This window comes from Amia ocellicauda, chromosome 18 (assembly GCF_036373705.1).
Source record: "Amia ocellicauda isolate fAmiCal2 chromosome 18, fAmiCal2.hap1, whole genome shotgun sequence".
Taxonomy (NCBI): domain Eukaryota; kingdom Metazoa; phylum Chordata; class Actinopteri; order Amiiformes; family Amiidae; genus Amia; species Amia ocellicauda.
In genome coordinates, this window is record NC_089867.1 from 26,768,237 (window position 1) to 26,778,504 (window position 10,268).

The 10,268-nt window shown below is 41.5% G+C and overlaps 1 long non-coding RNA gene across 1 annotated transcript; it reads right to left on the reverse strand.

The window, feature by feature from the left end:
- Positions 1–5,413: 5,413 nt before the first annotated feature.
- Positions 5,414–8,965, reverse strand: LOC136713928 (uncharacterized). The gene is made up of 3 exons (XR_010804991.1): positions 8,865–8,965; positions 6,672–6,786; positions 5,414–6,464 (listed from the first exon to the last, which is right to left on the reverse strand). It is a non-coding gene; the product is annotated as an uncharacterized LOC136713928 (long non-coding RNA).
- Between the last annotated feature and the right edge of the window lie 1,303 nt (positions 8,966–10,268).

The following is a 10,268-nucleotide window of genomic DNA, read 5'->3' on the forward strand; positions in this document are numbered from 1 at the left end:
ATTGGACAGTTGAAGACTGGAAAAATGTTGCCTGGTCTGATGAGTCTCGATTTCTGTTGAGACATTCAGATGGTAGAGTCAGAATTTGGCGTAAAGAGAATGAGAACATGGATCCATCATGCCTTGTTACCACTGTGCAGGCTGGTGGTGGTGGTGTAATGGTGTGGGGGATGTTTTCTTGGCACACTTTAGGCCCCTTAGTGCCAATTGGGCATCATTTAAATGCCACGGCCTACCTGAGCATTGTTTCTGACCATGTCCATCCCTTTATGACCACCATGTACCCATCCTCTGATGGCTACTTCCAGCAGGATAATGCACCATGTCACAAAGGTCCAATCATTTCAAATTGGTTTCTTGAACATGACAATGAGTTCACTGTACTAAACTGGCCCCCACAGTCACCAGATCTCAACCCAATAGAGCATCTTTGGGATGTGGTGGAACGGGAGCTTCGTGCCCTGGATGTGCATCCCACAAATCTCCATCAACTGCAAGATGCTATCCTATCAATATGGGCCAACATTTCTAAAGAATGCTTTCAGCACCTTGTTGAATCAATGCCACGTAGAATTAAGGCAGTTCTGAAGGCGAAAGGGGGTCAAACACAGTATTAGTATGGTGTTCCTAATAATCCTTTAGGTGAGTGTATAAAGTCCAGTCCAGAATACAACTGGATTGAAATACAACGCGATTTAGAAGATTATGCAGTACGTTACACAAATACGCACAGTATAAAGCCACTGTAAAACACTGCAGAGTGCAGAAAAAACATATAGCAAAATGTACAGCAGCTCATCAGTACAGATCAATTAGCATAATGAAACAAACGCGGCATAATACACAACATATCTGAAATATTAACACTTCATGGATGAGTAGACAAAAACAAGAGCTGATTTAACAAATAATACTATTTAACAATTATTATTTAGTCCGTTACTTTCATTGCTAATTACTGAACTTGAATAGATAAGTTGGCATGAGTGGCATGTTTCCCTGCTGTTGTGTCACTGAAAGCCGCTTTGGACTGGGTTAAATACCTGCACTTGGACCTGGTAGAGAACATGGGCCTCATCAGGAAAGTGTAAAGAAATAAGTGGCCCGAAGTGATTTAACCCGTTACTGTCATTGCAAAATATGCGACTTGTTAAAATAAATTGTGTGCAATGTGTGCAAATGTGTGACTGAATAGGAAGCTGCGCGAATAAGAAACCAACTTCAGCCCCGTGAAGACAGGACCTCGCCAGTAGAAAATCAGAATTCATGATGAAGCGATCTAGCGCGATCCCTGCACAATGCTTTATTCATTATTCCATATCGATTCATTTAAACCTTTTAAACGAAAACTTACCAACTAATATCGGATGTCATCTGGCTTGCATGCTCTAGTGCTCAGGGTGCGTGTGCGTCTCTGTGCCATTGAACAGACCCGCACCACAGCAGAGGGGCAGGGCAATCTGCAGGGCAGCAATGGCATCACTGGCGTCGTTATCCATTGTGTGCGCCAGCAATGACAGGGCGCACCTGCCTCCTCTTCCACTTCACCCACACACTTCCACACTTTTCAATATCAAGTTTATATATCAAATTGAAACGAAAACATTCACGCCTGTATATAAAACCAAACAGATCAAAAGCACATTTCGAAAAACAACATTGGTATACATTAACTTCTATGTTAACAAATGTTGTAGTTCAGGCTACGTGTTGTACATCATTTTATAATAGCAATAATACAATCAGAAGCGAACATGGCGTAGGAAAACTGCTGCTGTAGTAGATCTCCTTAAAGTTTAAATTCTTTCACCAAAGAGACTGTTGATGGATGATACAGTGTAGACCTATGGGTTCTTAGCATTGCTGGTACAACTTAAATTTATTTTATAATTCATATTCTAATGTACGTGATCCTGGTAATTAGTTAGTAACACATGATCTGATTAATACAGAATACAATGTTCCCTACAGGATCCCACAGACACGGTCTCACCTTGCCTTCACCATGTCCACAAGGGGCTGCACTTCACTCTTCAGCTCGGTCAGCTGCACACAAAACAACATGCAGGTCGGTGATTGGCTCCTCCCAACGTGATTTCAGTAAATTAAGCTACCAATTATAAAAAAAAAAACATTAAAAACACCCTTATTAGTCACAGTATGTTGTAATCCTGAAAACTGTGACACTGCCTTGGTGTCTCAGTACACAAACACCCCCGAGTTGACATAACCCAGACCACCCCAGCCTGAAGCCACAGTGGGTGCTATGCCAGTGAGATCTTCTGCTCCTTCTCTGGGTTCTTGTGCTCCTCCTGCTCTGCAGTGAACGCCCGAGACAAAAGCAGGACAACAGACAGGCAGGGAAAGAGCAGCTCAGAGGGACTGGACTGAGGATCTTGGCCATTGTACACAGTGCTAATATTAGATGTCTATGAAAGCATTCTGCACTAATGAAGACAGGAGGATTTCAAACTATAGGTCCCCACTGCAGTTCTTATAACATTCAGAGATATCAAAATTGAATGCATAAGAGTTTCACTTTCACTTTGTATTAATCACATAGTGTGCAGTGTGTCTTTACATAGTTGTTTATTTTGTGTTAGTTCTTTCTGGTGGGGTCCCAAAATTGCAACAACCGAGTTACAATTCTCTAGTATTTAAGGTGTAAGAAATCCTATTTCTAAGGAATCCACAGGACCACAGTGAATCAATAAGATGATTGTCGCTAATGAATTGAGGAAGTGTTTTTGTTAATCAACGTTTTTCGTCACCTGTCCTTGCAGAGTTGGCGGTAGCTTTTGACTTAGGTGCTACAAAGTCACTATCACTATAAGTATCGACCTAGAACACATCTAGGGCTATTCCCACTATTTCTTATGGATATCAATTCCCCTTAATTCGTCGTTTCGCAATTTGTCGCAATCTTCAAGAACGCATCCCTGGTGATGTTCGAGGACCCCCTGTAATACAGTAATATAGAGAAATAGGTGACAGAGATACAGAGGATCCCCAGATTCAGCAAAGGTTCTGAGTCCTGAGCAAAATAGGTACGGTCATTTATAGGACGAGACCTAGAAACCAAACAAAGAAAAAGTCCAATAATGGGAAGAATTGGAAGAATTAATGAATATTCATCAAATGCTGATTAATATGCCAGTTGAGTGTCTGTGTGACTGAAGCTCCTGCCATTCGCGCCCCAATAATGCCCCCTCTTTCACAGTCACTAAGATCCTTTCCTCTTGCCATCATGATCCAAAATCAAGGTCAGCTGGCCCTGCTCACCAGTTGTATACATGCCACAGAGCGCAATAGGATGTTAATTGCTTAATTGTATCATGCAGTACACCTGTTTGGAGGCATCTGCATTCGTTATGTTCCTCCACTCATTCATTCAGGTTTATCCCTTAATTTGTCGCTCGTCTGTATGTCTTAACCTTTGATACATTTCCACCTCAACACTTTTGTAACCTAGTGGATGACTCTCTGAAACAACAGGAAGGTTTGTTATCAACATAGACAAGTTTACCTCGTCAGGAAGGCAGGAACATTAAATCTTATGGGTATTAATTTAAACAAATATGGGGTAAATGTTGCACAAAGAGAAAGCTGAAAAAAAAACACAAGGTAGTCATTGATGTAAATAATACAAAATAAAAGATGAGCATTCCCCATTAATTTAGTTTTGTCACCATGCTGGGGGCTCTGTAGACGGGATCTAGGAAATGGTCTCACACTAGGAAGGTGTAGCGTTAAGTGGGGGTGTATTTTGATAAGAGCATTCATAGCTCTGATCTGAAGAAGACCTCTCTCCCAAAGTTATCAGATTTCCTGATAGGCATGTGAACTGTTCTATATCAAAGTGGCAGTCTTGGGAGGATGGCACCGAGAATGGGCCGAATGGCTTGGGATCCCTGCTGTGAAATGTCTGGGGAATAGGGCCTAGAGGTAATAAAAAAGTGGACGAGAGCTGAAAAGATGGCATGGATTGACATCAGTCATAAATCAAGCCCCCTCCAATAGGACACTGGGGGCTGAAACCAAAATCCAATCTCACAAACTCAAGAACCAATCATCTATTGATCTGACAGGCATTTAAAGGCAATGCACGGCACCTTTCTCGCTCTCTCTCACCTGAACCAGTAACTCGCTGCCACAGCTCAACCTGTAGCTCTGTTGCCAGAACCGGAACCAGAAACCAACCAAGTCTTTGCTGGCAACAGAAGAGTTAAACTGGGAGAAGGAGATTGAGCCGTATGAAGAATTCCTTTAAAGGACTTTATTCAGTTAAAGAATTTTATAAACTGCGCTGCCCGCCTGTGCCCACCTGATCAGTGGAGTGTATGCAGCTGAACAATTGACTAAGTCGACTGTATACGAAAGTGTTCAGTCATTTAAATAGCTATTGAGTCTTGGAACGAACAGGGCCCTGCTTTCCTCAAAGACTTTCTCTTCAAGTAACTACGGTGGAAACCCTGCATGCAAAGAAGATTTTGTGCACAACCTTGGAGCCTTCAAACCAGTGGAAAATCTGTTTGGAAAAGACTCTACTTTCACGAAACCCCAACTTCCAGGTGCATCGACTGAGTGTAGGTTCTTGGACAAAGCCGAACCGGACTGCCTTTGTTCCAAACCACACGGACCTCGTGCCGTGTGCTGTTATCTGAGCCCGAAGCCAGAGAGGCCTCTCTGCGACGAAGTTCAGATAAGTTTAACAGTTTGGAGTTCATGATTCGTGACATTTGAGAAATTAGAAATGTTATTCTGTGAATCATAAACTTTAGAATGTGTAATATCATTTAGTATTTTCTTAAATATAAATGCGTGTTGCATTAAACTGTTTTGTTTGACAATTTTATAAATAAAATCTGTCAATGCCAAGAAAAATCTTCTCATTCCTGTTTAATGGTTTAGTCTGAAATTGACACAAGTTAATAAACAACAGAACAGACACCAGCAAACCATCCAACTCAAAGTCTGTAATCAGCAATTCAAGTCTGTAAAGTCATTAAAGTGAAACCATTAGTTGTCTTGTACCACTCCTCATTAAGACAACCGCAGTGAGAACATCCTAATCATATCTAGACGCTGTCTGTCTTGTTTTAAAGTCTTACAAGATTGCAGGGCCAGCTGCCAAACACGTCCACTGATAAAGGAGCGCATGTCACATGACCGGCTCCCCCTCCGTCTCCAAGTGTGGACGCTACGAGAGCCATGGTGCGGTGGGGGACTGAGGGAGTTCCTGCTGCTGGGGAACTGGGAGAAGCAGGAAGTGGACACCAGTCTGACCTGCCAGCAGAGCAGCGCTTTATAAAGGGGGCCACGGACCCCCACAGGCTGCTGTTCGGGCCTGTGCTTTAGTCAACTGTGCCACAAGCTTTTCTGTATGTACTGAATTAAAAAAAAACACACAAAATCAAACAACTATTTTATTAATCAAAATATTAAGCAAAGTCGTGCATTTCCTGTATCTAGATTAAAGTGAATATGATTTTGAATACTTCCATGCAAAACAACAGTACAACAGGCCGATACACCCAGTGTGCAGATTTAACATATAAAATCACTGAATTCATGTCTAATGTGCTACCACAAAACGCTATGTAAGTAATCTCTAATAGTCAGTCAAAGAGATTTAACATTGGAAAATACATTAATTTTAACAAATATTAGATGCATGATTCCCCCAAAAAGTTGAAAAAAATCTTTCAAAAATTAACATTAACCCAAAACCTAGCTGGTGGATTTATCTTCTGTGAATGCGAGGATCTCGTACTGCTGATAGGCACGGCCACAACCCTGTGCTTCACCAATCCAATTGACATTGACATTTTTCGGTGGGGGTGCGCAGTAGATCTCGCCCCCATAATCTGAGACACACCACAAATTACCATCTTTAGAGATGCCCATAAAATAGGTCAGGGGACCCCACGCACAGAGCCCAATGACCTTCCTGCTCTTCAGCCAATCATCATCTGCATTACTTGGTGGCCTCCTTTTAAGCAGTTGTCCATCCTTGGTCACTGCGTACATCATACCTTGCGGGTCAAAAAATACTCTAAGAAAGTCCCACCTACCATTTCCTAGTTTTGTTGCCACACTACTGAGCCAGGACACATGTATGTCATCAGGAGGAGGACCTTTGAACAGTTTCTCCTCCTTTGTAATAGCATAGAGCATGCCGTCAGGATGGAAGAAGAGCAATCGAAATTGATTCCAATCAGCTTTTCCAACACACTTCGCTTTCACTTCCAGCCAGTCTTCTTTTGGATCAGACGGGGGAGGCCCACAATAGATATCTGCCCCACGGACTGCAAACATAGTCCCATCTGGACTGAACAGGATATGAGAGAAGCCTTTCAGATACCCGACGTGCTTGGCTCGAGCTTCAAACTTGTCACGGTCATCAGCTGGGGGAGGACCCAACTGGGCGTATCCATTGTGCTTCACTGCAAACAGCAGAGTACCTGAGCAGGGTGATATCACATATTAAATACTAACTTCAATGGTAGCCATTACAATATCTATGATATTTACGCAGCACTGTGTCACAGTGTGGAGATGCAATGTTAGATGAGCAAAGTATTGTTAATTATAATTGTAGTTAATCACTGTATGCAAGTGGTTTAAAAAATGTGTGGGTCTTAGAATATACATTGTCTTAATATACTCACTCATATCTCCAGATCTTGAAGCTCTAAACAATGGATAGATTCAAAGTGATCCTTATTGGTTGACCAGATTTTAAAAGGATTGTTGCCAAGGATGACAGCTTCTGTCCTGCTTCTGCTGTGAAAGAGAATAAACGTGTTTAATGCGAGGAAAGAAACTCTGGAGCTGAAGACGGCACAGTTCCATGTTGTGTGCATTTGGCAGGTCAATTAGGCTCTGAACACAGACAGCTCAGACCTCCAGGTTTATGAGAACCCAACGCTGCTGCTTTCACTGTCTGGTGCCCCTAGGAGGCAGATCAGCCCCAATCACTAACTCTCTGTTCAGTTCAATCTGCAGCTGAATTTCACATCTCTCTCTACATGTGCATCCCGTGGGATTTCCTGGTCTCAGTCAAGAAAGAACTGAATCCAGTCTGTCATGCATTCAGGCACTTTAGCACCAGTGCACAATTTCAAAGGTATGATAACCATTAGCTAGAATACTGGTATTGCATGGTCTAAATCATGCAACTTCATTCTCAAAAGACTGTTTTAGAGAATACAATAAGATGAACATGTTTAATATCCTATGGAGCTCATTTCATTGTAATAGTAAGTAATTGACAACTAATTGTGGGGGCTTTCTTGGTTGTGACCACATGCAGCCCATAGCTCCGCCGCTTCCCTCACACACCCACTAACTGTGACATAGCCACGTCTTTCAGTTCATTAGTTGGAGAGGTTAGCGATGGATAATTTAGTAACATTTAAAATCTAACATCAATCAGTCAATCGATCGATTTAAATGGATTATACCACCTGATATATGTGGAAGCGTTTCAGGGCGCTGTACAATTTCTGTATTCCATCAGTTAACGCTTCTCTGTTGAAGTACCCAATGCCATATTGTTAAAATGTCAATTAGCGGTTTCTACATCTGGGGGTGTCCAGCTCTGGTCCTGGAGAGCCCCTACCCAGCAGGTTTCAGAGGTAACCCTTGTATCACCAATTTATAAATACCCGGAAGTTCTTTGCTGTGATCAATGAAACAGGTGGTAAATTCAGTCCTTTAGAAACTGTTGGAGCAATTCTCTGAATACCTGGGTTGACTTGCTAAACTGATTAATCACTCACATGTGTTCCCAGTGTTTCGAAATTGGTGATTTACGGTGACCTTTAAGATTAAGTGGATTGAGCATTGCATGACAGAGTTAAACGTTTTAACGAGTTTAAAAACGAGTTTTTCTTTTTAAAACATTTACTAAATTAATCAAATGTAACATCCCTGGATCACGCCATGGATCGGGGCAGGGGTGATCGGGGCAAATGTGGCACTTCACGGAAAAAAGCGCTGGGGAATGAAAAGGGGCACTCTGCCCACCCTGGATTAATGTACATGCCAAGCACATGTCCTTTCAAGCATTATATGGTGCAGATTGTTGAATAGGAACTGCACCATATGTATTTCATATTTCCAACATTCGTTTACATTTTACAGGCATACATATTTCAGTCTCGAATTACTTATATCACAGAGAGAACAGACACGTGTTGTGTGGGACAGGTGAGAGGCGTCACAATCTGAACAAACTCCCCAGCGATGTGGCTGAAGAGACAATGTGGGAACATTCAAAAACAGACTGGATAGGATCCTTGATCACTTAGTTATTAATGGACACCAAACGAGCACGATGGGGCGAATGGGCTCCTCTCGATTGGACACTCTTAGGTTTGTAACACTGTTCACTCATAATACATGGGAGGCTGGATGTATTATCTCGCTTCCTCTCCCTCCAGTAACAAAACCGCGTAATCTATTAAACAAATACAAAAAAAAAAAAAAAAAAAAAAAAATGCATATAAAACAAAATACATGAAAAATAATAATAAATGAAAACAAAAATATTGGTAGTCCCTTCCGAGACGCATGGCTGTTGTTTCTCAGGTTTGGTTTAACGCCCTTGTTGCTCAAATACCTGAAGTGTGAATTGTCCAACCTGCAAAGACATCTGAATGGCTGCATATTCAATATGGTATTTTTCTTGTACTTTTATTTGGACACAGGTCATTCTGAAAGATAAACTTTACATCTTTACTTTGCATATATGCATATCTACTTTTAAGCCATTTTCTGTCAGGATTTGAATTGTAAATTGTTGTATGCACATGTAATTTTGAACGTGAACATTTAAAACTTTTAAAACGAAAACTTACCAAATAATGGCGGATGTCAGCGATGGCTTGCTCTGTGCTAGGGTGTGTTGTGTGTTTTCCTACAGCTGATCTCTGTGCCAGTGAACATGCCCACGCCCAGGGCAGGAGGACAGTGCGCACTGCGTCACCTGTGACGTCATGCACTGTGTGCGTCATTCCTGACAGGGACGCCCAGCAGAGACAGAACCGCTTCCCTCACACTCAGCTGTCCAAGTTTTGTCCAAAGTGACACAAAAACATTCACCCATGTATTCAATATCAACAGAACGAAAAACGACATCGGTACAAATACATGTGTATGTTAAGAGCATGTGTAGTTTGTGCTGCACATCATCATTTCACAATAACCAACATAATACATTCCGCGAAGCGAGCACCGCACAGCCGGGCAGCAGCTCGACACCTTGGGAATTCACCCTAAGAAACAGTTGTAACTTAAACAAAAAACAGTCAACAGAGACGTGAAATAAAAGTAACAATGTCTCAGAACAATAAAACAAGTTACAATCTGACAATCACCAGCAGGGGGCGACCAACACTCGCTTCAGCCGAACCCGAGCAATACATTACAAGTGTAATTAAATTAATCTTAAACACCAAGAACACCAGTGAATAAATACAAAGATAACTATAGCAAACCACTGCACACGCACACACTTTCATAAAGAATCAAACTAGGCATAAATAAAACCAATCTAAATAATATCACAATTACTAAAGGAGGCTCTCACCCGCCTCCCGATCACATGCATCCACAATGAACAATTCACACAAGAAAAAAGTTGTATATTAGCGCGGCAACGGACAGTTGCTCCGTATGAAAAATATAAAATCACATTCACAATGTCAGCACAGTGACAGAGCAACACCTCAGGGAGTTCAACTTACCCTACATTAGCGTGACAGGGTATAACTAATAGTGCAGTGAGTTATCAAAGTCATCAGAGCTAGCCACTGGCATATATTTATTATATTTGCAGATTCCAAAACAGGCTGTTTCAAGCATTGCATTAACAGAACAAGAACAAAAGACCTTTAGATTCAGATCCAGAGAGACATTTGGCAAAATGTGAAGGTGTGCATCAAAACTTTAATTAAAAAAAAAGTGATATTAAAGAGCAAGAACAACGAGTTTTAGAACAACCAAAAGCAAAGGTAATGGCTGGCTTTCTCTCTAAATATTTTGAGAAGTATGAATAGTTATTGGTATTTCTTTTGATGAGCGCATCATTATAGAAAGAGTGATGGAAAAACAAAGTCAGAGGTCATGTTGGGCCAATAATATCTGGATGAAATGGCTTTTTTTTTTATCCCACAATGGGCACCTATTGCACTGCCATGAAATTCAACAATTAATTATTTTGTCTCTTCTGCCGAGGCAATACCTAAAGCAGTGTTTTGTCA